This window comes from Mus caroli, unplaced genomic scaffold (assembly GCF_978045245.1).
Source record: "Mus caroli unplaced genomic scaffold, Mus_caroli_1 scaffold_2, whole genome shotgun sequence".
In the NCBI taxonomy this organism is placed as follows: Eukaryota; Metazoa; Chordata; class Mammalia; order Rodentia; family Muridae; genus Mus; species Mus caroli.
This window is the reverse complement of record NW_028227257.1, coordinates 56,622,809-56,633,331: the sequence shown is the minus strand read 5'-3', so window position 1 is coordinate 56,633,331 and position 10,523 is coordinate 56,622,809. Positions and strand designations below refer to the sequence as shown.

Here is a 10,523-nt window from a genome sequence, read left to right as displayed (position 1 = left end):
CTGTCACTAAGAAATTCAGGGATTAGAGATGGAGCAGAAACTGAAGGAATGGCTAACCAATAACCAGCCCAACTTGAGTCTCATCCCATGGGCAAGCACCAATCCCTGACTCTATTACAGATTCTCTGTTGTGATTGCAAACAGGAATTTAACATGGCTGTTCTCTGAGAGGCTTCACCTAGTAGTAGACTCAGAAACACAGACAGATGCAGACACCCACAACCAAACAGTGGAAGAAGCTTTGGGACTCTTATGGAAGAACAGGAAGAAGGATTGCAGCCCCCATGGGGATAGAAATTCCACAGGAAAACCAAAAAATTCAACTAATCTGGACCCTTGGGGTTCTCAGAGACTGAACTACTATCCAAAGAAAATGGACAGGATGGACATAGGCCTCTCCACACATTTGTAGCAGATGTCCATCTCTGTCTTCATGTCCAAAATAATTGGAGCAGAGGCTGTCCCAAACCCTGTTGACTGTCTGTGGAATATGTTCTAGTAGGGCTGCCTTGTCTGGCCTTCGTGGGAAAGGAAGTGCCAGGGTGAAGGATATCCAGGGGCGTTCTTGCTCACAGGAGAAGGGGAGGAGGATGGAGGAAAGATTGTGGGAGTTAGTGACCTAGAGCAGGGGCACTGAGGAGGATGTAAACTAAATCAGTTTTTTTAAAGGTACCTTTGGGAATGAGACTGAGTTACTAAAAAGTAACTACTATGAGGCTAATGAGCTTGTCTTCCAGAAAGTGAGTTGAATTTTTTCAACATTCAATGCAATCAAAATTCACATCAGTTTCAACAGTCTCTGAAGGTAGAGCCAATGCTATTAGTGAAATCATGCTATTGAGGAGTCAAGGTTATTGACACAGTTATGTGGCTATAGTGTCCAGGCTTGTGTTTTTTATCTTGAATCACATCAGAGAAGATACTATTACTTATTCCTATCATTTAAAAGCCTGATAGACCAAGAGTATAAATTAATTTTCTATAATATAATATGCAATCCTGGAGGTCTCCAGTATGTTGTTGGAGTATGAAACATGTGAATGGCCCTGCCACTGCTTATGCATGGCACTATGAGTTTTTCTCCTTCAATAGAAAGAAGCTCTCACTCGCCGCAGACGGCCTGCCTCGCCTCGTGCTCTCCTGCCGCCGCCCCGCAGAAATGCTTCGACTACCCACAGTCCTTCGCCAGATGAGACCAGTGTCCCGGGCACTGGCTCCTCATCTCACTCGGGCCTATGCCAAAGATGTAAAATTTGGTGCGGATGCTCGAGCCTTAATGCTTCAAGGTGTAGACCTTTTAGCCGATGCTGTAGCTGTTACAATGGGGCCAAAGGGAAGAACTGTGATTATTGAACAGAGTTGGGGAAGTCCCAAAGTAACAAAAGATGGGGTCACTGTTGCAAAGTCAATTGATTTAAAGGATAAATACAAAAATATTGGAGCTAAACTTGTTCAGGATGTTGCCAATAACACAAACGAAGAGGCTGGAGATGGCACCACCACTGCCACTGTTCTGGCACGATCTATTGCCAAGGAGGGCTTTGAGAAGATCAGCAAAGGGGCTAATCCAGTGGAAATCCGGAGAGGTGTGATGTTGGCTGTTGATGCTGTAATTGCTGAACTTAAGAAACAGTCTAAACCTGTGACAACCCCTGAAGAAATTGCTCAGGTTGCTACAATTTCTGCAAATGGAGACAAAGACATTGGGAACATCATTTCTGATGCAATGAAAAAGGTTGGAAGAAAGGGTGTCATCACAGTGAAGGATGGAAAAACCCTGAATGATGAGCTAGAAATTATTGAAGGCAAGAAGTTTGATAGAGGATATATTTCCCCATATTTTATAACACATCAAAAGGTCAAAAGTGTGAATTCCAAGATGCCTATGTCTTGTCAAGAGTGAAAAGAAAATTTCCAGTGTTCAGTCCATTGTCCCTGCTCTTGAAATTGCTAATGCTCATCGGAAGCCATTGGTCATAATCGCCGAAGACGTTGATGGAGAAGCTCTAAGCACGCTGGTTTTGAACAGGCTAAAAGTTGGTCTTCAGGTTGTAGCAGTCAAAGCTCCAGGATTTGGGGACAATAGGAAGAACCAGCTTAAAGATATGGCTATTGCTACTGGTGGTGCGGTGTTTGGAGAAGAGGGGTTGAATCTAAATCTTGAAGATGTTCAAGCTCATGACTTAGGAAAAGTTGGAAGAGGTCATTGTCACCAAAGATGATGCCATGCTTTTGAAAGGAAAAGGTGACAAAGCTCACATTGAAAAACGTATTCAAGAAATCACTGAGCAGCTAGACATCACAACTAGTAAATATGAAAAGGAAAAGCTGAACGAGCGACTTGCTAAGCTTTCAGATGGAGTAGCTGTGTTGAAGGTTGGAGGAACAAGTGATGTTGAAGTGAATGAGAAAAAAGACAGAGTTACTGACGCCCTCAATGCTACAAGAGCAGCTGTTGAAGAAGGCATTGTTCTAGGAGGGGGCTGTGCTCTGCTTCGGTGCATCCCAGCCTTGGATTCATTAAAGCCTGCTAATGAAGACCAGAAAATAGGTATAGAAATTATTAAAAGAGCACTTAAAATTCCTGCAATGACGATTGCTAAGAATGCAGGTGTTGAAGGATCTTTGATAGTTGAGAATTCTGCAGAGTTCCTCAGAAGTTGGTTATGACGCCATGCTTGGAGATTTTGTGAACATGGTGGAAAAAGGGATCATTGATCCAACAAAGGTTGTAAGAACTGCCTTACTGGATGCTGCTGGAGTGGCCTCCTTGCTAACTACAGCCGAAGCTGTAGTGACAGAAATTCCTAAAGAAGAGAACGACCCTGGAATGGGAGCAATGGGTGGAATGGGAGGGGGTATGGGAGGTGGCATGTTCTAACTCCTAGAGTAGTGTTTTGCCCTTATCAATGAACTGTGACAGGAAGCTCAAGGCAGGTTCCTCACCAATAACTTCAGAGAAGTAAGTCACCTGGAGAAAATGACTGGAGAAGGCTGGCTGATCACTGTAACCATCAGTTACTGGTTTCCTTTGACAATATATAATGGTTTACTGCTGTCATTGTCCATGCCTACAGATAATTTATTTTGTATTTTTGAATAAAGACATTTGTACATTCCTGAAAAAAAAATAGAAAGAAGCTGATTGTGAAAGTCATCATATGAGCACTATCTTAATATTCTTCCTGGAAAACCTGTATAAGATCTTCATTTTTTCCTTTCCTCCTTCATCTTTTCTTCATCAAGTCTATAAGTCAAGCTGAACCCTCAAGATTCTCCAAATTACTTTAAAGATATTCTATCTCCTATAGGATACCCAGTTAGTGTTGATATTTCATATTGGATGAAATATCATTGGGAAAATGTAGATGAATTTAAATATTAACCTTGTGGGGGAACTGTTGAATGCAAACATTCCTGGAATGAGAAGATGAATGAGAGATGAATTTTCAAAATAATTTTACTTTCCTTGTCTTGAAAATAGTCGCATCAAAGCACTAGTCTCTAGGCTCTAGCAGGCAACTGAAGGTTAGCCTTGCAAAGAGATTAGTTAGACTTGAGTGCCTATAAAAACAAAGCAAAACAGACAAACAAAATTGAAAAGGAAGAAAGAGGTTCAGCCTCTTTGCAGTTTGATTATAAAATGAATGATTTTTAAAATTTTTATTCCTGAAACTGGTAAAAAGTGCTGATATTAAATTATTTCAAGCATTTAATAAATTTATATAGCAGTTTCAATTTAACTTGGATGTTTAAAATAATCAAAATAAACTTATTTACAAATCAGAAGATACCTAACATATACAAAATAATGGAAATGCAAAACACACTGTGGAATGAGGAATGGGTCATTGCAATTGGATGTCAATGAAAATACAGAAAATCCCATGTAGTACAATAAAATAAAACAGAATTAAGGATGAAGTCTATGAGTATAAAAATGAACATCTAAAAATTTACAGAAATCTAAAATAAGCAAACAATAACAATAGGGCTTTGAAATAAAACAAGAAGAAACTAATCTCTAAGTTAGTAATTAGAAAATATAATCAAGATTGAGGCAGAAATGGATACATACACATAAAAACCCTTACCAAAATAAATTAATGAAACAAAGATTTATTTCTTTAAAAAAAAAAAAAAAAAGCAAGGCCAACAACGCCTATCAAACATCAAAAGAAAGAGAGCAAACACCCAAGTTTTAAAAGTTAAAGATGTAAAATAAAAGACATTGTAACACACAACAGTGAAATTAAGAACAGTATTAAACATATGTTAAAAAACTTATAGTCTATGAAATTGATATTTTAAAGGATAGATTATTTTTATATACATATGATCTACCAAGTCAAGACAAATAGTCTAAATATGTCTATAGCAAACAAAAATATTGATGTCGTAACTATAAAACATACAAGAATCCCCAAATAAAAATGATTTTGTGACAACATTGACTTCACTGATCAGTTCTACTAGGATTTCAGAAAAGAAAAGAAAAGAAAAGAAAAGAAAAGAAAAGAAAAGAAAAGAAAAGAAAAGAAAAGGAAAAAGAAAGAAGGAAAGAATTAGCACCAATGCTTTTCAAACTCTTCTGTAAGATAGGAAGTGAAGGAATGGCACTAAATTCTGATATCAAAGCCATTATTATCTCATACTAAAACCAAATAAAATTAAATCCTCAAAGAAAATTATGAGTGAGTAAAGAGTAGTCCCCACAATGAACATAGATAAAAATACTGATAACAAAATACTTAGAAATCAGATTTAAGAGCACACTGTAAAGATCATTCGCTTTGGTTGTATTGACTTTATTCTTGAGATGCATAGATGGTTAAATATATACAACTTAATAAAATATAATATGTAACATACCTTTTAAAATTAAATGATTTCTAAAATAGATATAGAAAATGCCAACTAGTCAAACCAAAATTCCACAAAGGCAAGTGAGTAAAGTCCACATGCTATAATCTCATTCTTCATCATCTTCATTCTGTCATTCTAGAACATTCTAACAAGTCATGATTAATGGATTTATGTATCAACTCTGCCTCTTCCTATACTTTGATCTCAGGCAAACCTCTTGATCCATCTTTGGAATTTAAACACTTGGAATGTAGACACTAATCACATTTATATTACGAAGATATTGAGGGAAATAATTATCCAATTTGTAAGAAATGTAATTATAACTTCTTGGACATTATAATGCAGAATAGCTTTTTATAAGATGGTCAATGTCACATTTTGCCAGATCTCAGCTTCTGTCCCAATAATATTTCTAGGCTAACTTTCAGATCACTCTTTGCAGTTTCGACCCACAAGACAATTCTAAAAACATTGTCTCCAGATAGTTGATGCTAGAAATTTGCTCCAAAATTTCATGGGTCTTCTCTTGTGATTTACCTCTAAGAGGTTGCCCAAGGTTCCAGGCAACAGCCCTACCTGATAACTAATACCTGAAGTAAAATCAGGTCTGCTGAATCATTTCCAAATGGCAGAGCAACCTGCACAGAAACCTGAATGCATTCAAGAGCCTTTTCTTCCAGACCCCACTCATAGCTAGCAGCTTTCTGGGTTACTTGGTTTATGTGCTAAAATAAAATACCCAAGTGAGAACTGTGTTTCCCTCCAAAATTCAAATAAGCCCATTAAGTATTGTGCTTCACTTTTGCTGGTGAGGGGAGACAGGTGCAGTAACTTATCCTTAGAAAGAAAAATCACTGTATGCCCCATAAATACCACAGGGCTCTGAAATGTCACCAAGATATGATGTTCTTCAATTTCCTTTGGATTTATTTCCAATTCCTAGATGGAGATCTGTGTTACCAATACATCTAAAGTGATTTCTGCCTCCTGCTCACTTGGTTCTTTCTGCATATCATTAATATAGTAAACCAGTGTGATATTTTTGTGGAAGAGACAGATGGTCAGGATCCCTTTAAACAAAGTTATAACACAAGACTGGAGGGTTAAGATACTCTTATGGTGAAACTGTATACTGATGGCTTTGCCAACTGAAAGCAAATTGCTTCTGGTGGTACTTATTTACAGATATCAAAAAATAAAGCATTTGCTGAATCAATAGCTCTAGACCCTGTATCAGGGGTTGTGTTAATCTTCTCAATTAAGGACGCTACCTCTTATACAGGGACCTCAATCAGAGTTGCAATTTGACTAAGTTTGCAAAAAGTCAACTGTCATTCTCCATGATCCATTTGTCCTCTTTACAGGCCAAAGAGGAGAATTAAAGGGAGATGTTGTAAGATTTACTATTCCTGTGTATTTGAAGTCATTGATAGTGGCTCTGATTTCTGTAATTCCTCTAGGGATGAGATATTGTTTTGTAATCACTATTTTGTTTTGCAGAGGTAACTAATAACTTCTATTTGGCCTTTACTCTTATAATAGCCCTCATACCATAGGTCAGGGAACAAATGTGGGAATCCTGCCAATTTCTAGTTATATCTATTCGAATTATACATTCTGGAACTAAATAAATATCCACAGAATGAGTACAGAAAAAGTCCACTGGACCACTGGACTTCACTGAAAACTCTAATGATCATCTGAACTCCATACGCCCCTCCCCACTTTAATTAGAGAGTCACAATCCTTTTAGGGATCTCCTGAAATCAGCATCAGTTCACAGCCATTATCAAACAGGCTCCACAAAGTCTGATCTTTAAAAATTCTCTTTTCTCCAATATATATTTAGTCTAGTAAAAAGTCCATAGGTTCCCTCTGGGGAAGGGAGAGGAAAAGGATAACAGCAAAACTCTTAAGTATGTTAGCAAAGTATTCTCTCAGGGGAACCCAGCTTTCCTGCTCTTAGAAGATTCTAGGTCTGCAAACTGTCTCAAGTCTGGAAATTGGTGCATGGGCCATGACGTCATATTGCTGTGATCTAAGGTAGTCTTTTTTTATTGTTATAAAAATCTTTCTGTTTGTACAGATCAAACCACAATGTAGTAGGTCGCTCATCTATTTCATTCCTGGAAATGGCATGATTGATTGACCAATACAAAAAAATCCACATGAATCACACCACCATAAAAATCATGTAGCCTGTGCTTCCCATTACAGGTCAGGCCATTATAGAAATCACTTTGCTTGTACTGACCATTATGGTGACTGCTCACTTTGTCTTTAATGATTCAGTGCTGCCACCTGGTCCCTGGCACTCCAGGGCCCAATTAAACCCTTCACATTTAATTAATCCAATTGTGCAGCAGCACTTTCAACCCTAAGGTCTGATGCAAGGAGATTTCAACAGCAAAGTCCTTCAGATGGACTGGTATCCCTCTCACCATTTGGACCATTGAAGGGCCTGTCTTCTGGGCCCTCTCATTGTGAAAAATAGGTTTAAGACAGCTCCAGCTTTGAAATCTCCCTGAGCTTTAAAATCCCTTTATCAACACTAAGCCAAGGGATATCAGGCATCTCCAGCTCCTTTTTAGAAGGCCATCTTTTAACAAATGCTTCAGTCAATCAATCAAACATTGACACCTCTTCTTTTTTCTTTAAACCATGCAAGCTTCCATATTAAACTTAGTCTCAACTCAGAGGGCTTCTATTGATAAACTTAACCTGATAAAGTATTTTTCTTAATTATTTATTTTATTTTTGACAGGATAATATAACTATATCATTCACCCTTCCCTTTTCTCCCCTTAGCCTTCTGTATGCTTTATGTTCCTTCTACCATTATCTCACATCCTTATGATCCATGCTCATACACATTCCTCAGACTTTGGCTTGAATGAATTAGTAATGCTATTAAGCTCCTGTTGAAGTGCAGCTTCTCCTGGTCTCTACTTTCTCTCTGCTTAGCCTTGATTCTGCTTATAGATGTAGAGGGACATCAGCATCTTCTTGACTGACATCTCCCTCAGAGAAGGTCATTGTCTGGTAGCCCGTGCAGTTTTAATTCCCTCAGGCAAGGTTAAAGAGGGCAGTACTGTAGTGGGTGGGTATGTATCTGATAAGGATAGAGACTACTTCCTCAGGTTCCATAAACCCTTCAAGATCTGAGGATTCTAAGTCCACATCCTTATTAAGGGTGTATCATAGATCTCTGTCCCAAGCTGAAGAATTCCACTCCTTACCGATCAGATCAGCACCCTATTTAACCTTGGAAACTCCCAAGGATGGAACTTGAACATTTGCTGTAGGTCAGCTAATTTTATAAGGAGACACTGGGTTTGACTTTTCACATCTTGAGCTCTATGTCTGCTAAAGAGAAGATTCTCTTTCAGGACACACTTAGATACCTACAGACTGTTCATGTGCCTCTGGAGAGAGCCATTTAATTTTTTCATTGATCTCAGACTTTCCCTTTTCAGTTTATTTACAGCAGTGATTCTCAACCGGTGTGTTATCATGACTTTGGGGAGGCAGAACAACTCTTCACTGGGGTCACATACCATATATCCCTTAAATCCGATATTTAAATGATTCATAACTAGGAAAATTACAGTTTTGAAGTGACAACAAAAATAATTTTATGGTTAGAGATAACCACAATATTAGGAACTGTATTCAACAGTTCCAGCACTAATGGTCTAGATTTGTGGTTGAGAACCACTGATCTAGAGCTTCTAGAAGCATCCATAATGGAGGGCTTTCTATTTCTTACATGTTTATCTCTTGATGGCTTTGCTTATTCTTCTTGATGCATGTCTACCATTCCATAACTTTCAACAAAATTCCTTCAATAGTGAAAAAATTATCTGTTTCTCCATCAACAAAAGAGGCTGTGGTTTCATTTTCACAAAGTGTAGGGACATCAGGGTTTCCTTCTCAGAGGTAATGACAACAGTATTGATTCACAGAACAAACCTGCCACTAAGGAAGCTTATTTATACTGGTAGTATACTTTTTTAGGTAAAAAGAGTTGATTGTTATGTGACAGAATGGCAAGACAAAAGAGAAAGACAAGTGAAGTCTGATTCAGAAGTCTTCTAATCATGCTATTCCAGACTGACATCCACATTACCCTGTGTGCATCATGTGATACTCTTTCTCTTACAGGAAAACTGGGCACCACCATTTGTTTTGTTATAAACCAAGATTTCCATGGGCAGTAGATGTTTGAGGCCCACTCTGGGTGTTTTAGAATCAAGGATGGATGGGGACATGTTAAATATATCTATGGTTATTCCTCAGCTTCTGACACTTTCACTACATTTTGACTTTGTTTTTACACACCCATATTGCTGTGGTGACATCAAAGCAAAGAGGATATAGAATATTAAAGAACCCAAAACAATCAAATCAATAAGTAGGCTCCAGTGAAATAAATAGATGGCTCTCAAAGATGAAGTTTAGATTGCTAATAATCATAAAAATATATTCAATACCTTTAGGCACCATAGAAATAGAAAATGAAACTCCCAATTTCCATCTCACCTAATCAGAATGGTTTTTATTAAGCAAAGTAATAATAAAAAATGTTGAGGAAGATGCCAGAAAAAGAAAAAAAAGCCTTAAACAATGCTCATTGATATGTAAATTATTCTGGATATTATAGAAATTAGTGTTGTAGTTCCTCAAAAACCTGAAACTAGGACCATATGAGCCAGCTTCTGGGTATATACTTCTGGGTATATATCTACACATACTACATAGATATTTGCATGCCAATGTTTATTACATTATTCATAATAGCTAAGGTATGCAATCATTATTTATCTCCATCAACAGATGAAAGGATAATGGAAATGTAGCATATACACATCATGGGATTTTATTTAGCTCTAAACAAATTATATTATCTGAAGAAAACAATGCATCTGAAGATCACCACATCATAATAAATGAAATAAACCAGATAATAAAAGACATATTTTCTCATTTGTTGATCATTTATGCAGATGCATAAATTCGTGTGTGTGTGTGTGTGTGTGTGTGTGACATGAAAGCAAGATGATTAACTGGCATAAGGAAGTAAACAAATAATGGAAGAGGAAGGAGAGGTTGGGTGGGTGAGTGTGTGTGTGTGTGTGTGTGTGTGTGTGTGTGTGTGTGTGTGTGTGCATTTTGCCTTGCCACTGGGATGTCAGAACACTGCTCTGGGAGGCAAACACAGGAGTACTAGTCTTCAATTCTTCTTCATTGCTGGGCTGCTGGGCTCTTGGGATGTTGACAAATGCTCAGGTTAAGCAAAAAGCAGTCTAAGACAGGGGCCCCAGCCCATGTTTCTCTGTGTGAGAAACACCAGAGCCTGGGATGTAGGCTGTGGTTCTCAAACTCAAACTCATGGGCACTCAGACACCACTGGGAACTATGAAGAGTTGAGAACAGGGGCTTCCATCCTCCTGGGAACCTGCTGGGAACCACAAAGAGTTGGGAAAGAGGTAGAGGCCTGAGATGAGCCTGGGGCATAGGGGAATCTTCCTAAATCAGGTTAGGGTGAGTGCCAGGAGTGCAGAAAGGCCTTCTGCAGGAGACTTAGGTGCAGCTCTGTATGGCAAAGAATGAAGGCTTCCCCCTGTGGTTGTCTTTGATGAAGGACACAGTCA

The 10,523-nt window shown here is 38.2% G+C and overlaps 1 pseudogene; it reads left to right on the top strand.

Annotated features, from left to right (window-relative positions):
- The first annotated feature begins 1,106 nt into the window (after positions 1–1,106).
- On the top strand, positions 1,107–3,118 carry LOC110287623 (60 kDa heat shock protein, mitochondrial pseudogene; annotated as a pseudogene).
- The last annotated feature ends 7,405 nt before the right edge of the window (positions 3,119–10,523 follow it).